Genomic DNA, 4,227 nt, shown 5'->3' with positions numbered 1-4,227 from the left:
CCAAAGCAGCAAATCCTGTGATTAAAAAGGCTAATGGCCTGAGAGGGCAGGATTAGTGCACAGTTATAATGTATCTAAATTAGAACTGCTATTGCTTTTGTATGATCTTATTCTGATGCATAGCCTGATTTTGTAACCTGCAAATGTTACCTTATCTGCTTATTCTCAACTGCTTAGTATAGGTTGGTTAGAGATCCACCAGAGACCCCTCACCTTGTCCCGGTTGCCCCCGCTTGATGACTGATGACTCGATCAACGTGATCGACGTCCAGGCTCGAACACTGCACATCACCCCCCCTTTAGCTGTATGACTCTGCAGAGTTACTATCGAGTGCGGAGGGTGATACCTCGTCATCACTTCTGATGTTAACCCTGTAGTGTAGCTATTCGGTCATGGTCATCGAGCGTGATTCCTCCTTCACCACTCCCGTTAACGACTCTGTCGTGCAACCCCTCAAGTGTGAATCATCGAGGGTGATCCCTGATCCCTCCAAGTCCACCTTGACGGCTACATCGAGTGGGAATCCATCAAGGGTGATTCCTCAGGTTTCCTCCTTGCTGTCTTGGACACACAGTTACTTTGACTTTACCACAGAACCATGACTGAAGTCAGGTCCGCCCCGAGGGGTGCCCGCGAGAGAAATGTGAAGTCGGGTTGACCGTGAGTGTACCCACGAGTTGATGTGTAGTTGGGTTGATCTGGAGGATACCCGTGAGTTTTCTACGTGGCACGACCGGGCATTCTTAGCCCTTATCATTAGTCCGTGAGATGGGGCGACGGGACCACATATCGTGGATCGTTGATCGTTACCGCGTGCTCCCAAGACATTAACGATTTGGATATGTGATCCGAATAGGCCTATGAACTTTTTGAAGGAAATATGCCCTAGAGGCAATAATAAAGTTATTATTTATTTCCTTATAATCATGATAAATGTTTATTATTCATGCTAGAATTGTATTAACCGGAAACATAATACATGTGTGAATACATAGACAAACAGAGTGTCATTAGTATGCCTCTACTTGACTAGCTCGTTAATCAAAGATGGTTATGTTTCCTAACCATGGACAAAGAGTTGTTATTTGATTAACGAAGTCACATCATTAGTTGAATGATCTGATTGACATGACCCATTCCATTAGCTGAGCACCCGATCATTTAGTATGTTGCTATAGCTTTCTTCATGACTTATACATGTTCCTATGACTATGAGATTATGCAACTCCCGTTTACCGGAGGAACACTTTGGGTGCTACCAAACGTCACAACGTAACTGGGTGATTATAAAGGAGCATTACAGGTGTCTCCAAAGGTAGATGTTGGGTTGGCGTATTTCGAGATTAGGATTTGTCACTCCGATTGTCGGAGAGGTATCTCTGGGCCCTCTCGGTAATACACATCACATAAGCCTTGCAAGCATTACAACTAATATGATTAGTTGTGAGATGATGTATTACGGAACGAGTAAAGAGACTTGCCGGTAACGAGATTGAACTAGGTATTGGATACCGACGATCGAATCTCGGGCAAGTAACATACCGATGACAAAGGGAACAACGTATGTTGTTATGCGGTCTGACGAGCCAATATGGGCATCCAGGTCCCCCTATTGGTTATTGACCGGAGACATGTCTCGGTCATGTCTACATTGTTCTCGAACCCATAGGGTCCGCACGCTTAAGGTTACGATGACAGTTACATTATGAGTTTATGCATTTTGATGTACCGAAGGTTGTTCGGAGTCCCGGATGTGATCACGGACATGACGAGGAGTCTCGAAATTGTCGAGACGTAAAGATTGATATATTGGAAGCCTATGTTTGGACATCGGAAGTGTTCCGGGTGAAATCGGGATTTTACCGGGTTACCGGGAGGTTACCGGAACCCCCCGGGAGCCATATGGGCCTTCATGGGCCTTAGTGGAAAGGAGAAAGGGGCAGCCCAAGGGGGCTGCGCACCTCCCCCTCCCCTAGTCCTATTAGGACTAGGAGAGGTGGCCGGCCACCCCTCTCCCTATTTCCCCCTTGGGAATCCTAGTTGGAATAGGATTGGCGGGGAGTCCTACTCCCGGAAGGAGTAGGACTCCTCCTGCGCCCTCTCCCTGGCCGGCGCCCCCCCTCCCCCTTGGCTCCTTTATATACTGAGGTAGAGGCACTCCAGAAACACACAAGTTGATCCACGTGATCTATTCCTTAGCCGTGTGCGGTGCCCCCTGCCACCATATTCCTCGATAATACTGTAGCAGAGTTTAGGCGAAGCCCTGCTGCTGTAGTTCATCAAGATCATCACCACGCCGTCGTGCCGACGGAACTCTTCCCCGACACTTTGCTGGATCGGAGTCCGGGGATCGTTATCGAGCTGAACGTGTGCTCGAACTCGGAGGTGCCGTAGTTTCGGTGCTTGATCGGTTGGATCGTGAAGACGTACGACTACTTCCTCTACGTCATGTCATCGCTTCCGCAGTCGGTCTGCGTTGGGTACGTAGACAACACTCTCCCCCTCGTTGCTATGCATCACATGATCTTGCGTGTGCGTAGGAATTTTTTTGAAATTACTACGAAACCCTACAGTGGTATCAGAGCCTAGGTTATTTATGTTGATGTTATATGCACGAGTAGAACACAAGTGAGTTGTGGACGATACAAGTCATATTGCCTACCAGCATGTCATACTTTGGTTTGGCGGTATTGTTGGATGAGACGACCTGGGCCAACCTCACGCGTACGCTTACGCGAGACCGGTTCCCTCGACGTGCTTTGCACATAGATGGCTTGCGGGTGACTGTCTCTCCAACTTTTGTTGAACCAAGTATGGCTACGCCCGGTCCTTGCGAAGGTTAAAACGGAGTCTATTTGACAAACTATCGTTGTGGTTTTGATGCGTAGGTGAGATTGGTTCTTACTTAAGCCCGTAGCAGCCACGTAAAACTTGCAACAACAAAGTAGAGGATGTCTAACTTGTTTTTGCAGGGCATGTTGTGATGTGATATGGTCAAGGCATGATGCTGAATTTTATTGTATGAGATGATCATGTTTTGTAACCGAGTTATCGGCAACTGGCAGGAGCCATATGGTTGTCGCTTTATTGTATGCAATGCAATCGCGATGTAATGCTTTACTTTATTACTAAACGGTAGTGATAGTCGTGGAAGCATAAGATTGACGAGACGACAACGATGCTACGATGGAGATCAAGGTGTCGCGCCGGTGACGATGGTGATAATGACGGTGCTTCGGAGATGGAGATCACAAGCACAAGATGATGATGGCCATATCATATCACTTATATTGATTGCATGTGATGTTTATCTTTTATGCATCTTATCTTGCTTTGATTGACGGTAGCATTATAAGATGATCTCTCACTAAATTATCAAGAAGTGTTCTCCCTGAGTATGCACCGTTGCCAAAGTTCGTCGTGCCCAGACACCACGTGATGATCGGGTGTGATAAGCTCTACGTCCATCTACAACGGGTGCAAGCCAGTTTTGCACACGCAAAATACTCAGGTTAAACTTGACGAGCCTAGCATATGCAGATATGGCCTCGGAACACGGAGACCGAAAGGTCGAGCGTGAATCATATAGTAGATATGATCAACATAAACGATGTTCACCATTGAAAGCTACTCCATCTCACGTGATGATCGGTTATGGTTTAGTTGATTTGGATCACGTAATCACTTAGAAGATTAGAGGGATGTCTATCTAAGTGGGAGTTCTCAAGTAATATGATTAATTGAACTTAAATTTATCATGAACTTAGTACCTGATAGTATCTTGCTTGTTTATGTTGATTGTAGATAGATGGCTCGTGCTGTTGTTCCGTTGAATTTTAATGCGTTCCTTGAGAAAGCAAAGTTGAAAGATGATGGTAGGAATTACACGGACTGGGTCCGTAACTTGAGGATTATCCTCATTGCTGCACAGAAGAATTACGTCCTGGAAGCACCGCTGGGTGCCAGGCCTGCTGCTGGAGCAACACCAGATGTTATGAACGTCTGGCAGAGCAAAGCTGATGACTACTCGATAGTTCAGTGTGCCATGCTTTACGGCTTAGAATCGGGTCTTCAACGACGTTTTGAACGTCATGGAGCATATGAGATGTTCCAGGAGTTGAAGTTAATATTTCAAGCAAATGCCCGAATTGAGAGATATGAAGTCTCCAATAAGTTCTATAGCTGCAAGATGGAGGAGAACAGTTCTGTTAGTGAGCATATACTCA

The sequence above is a fragment of the Triticum aestivum genome, chromosome 6A, assembly GCF_018294505.1.
Source record: "Triticum aestivum cultivar Chinese Spring chromosome 6A, IWGSC CS RefSeq v2.1, whole genome shotgun sequence".
Classification (NCBI taxonomy): Eukaryota; Viridiplantae; Streptophyta; class Magnoliopsida; order Poales; family Poaceae; genus Triticum; species Triticum aestivum.
The sequence above is the reverse complement of the archived record's forward strand: the minus strand, read 5'-3'. Positions refer to the sequence as shown.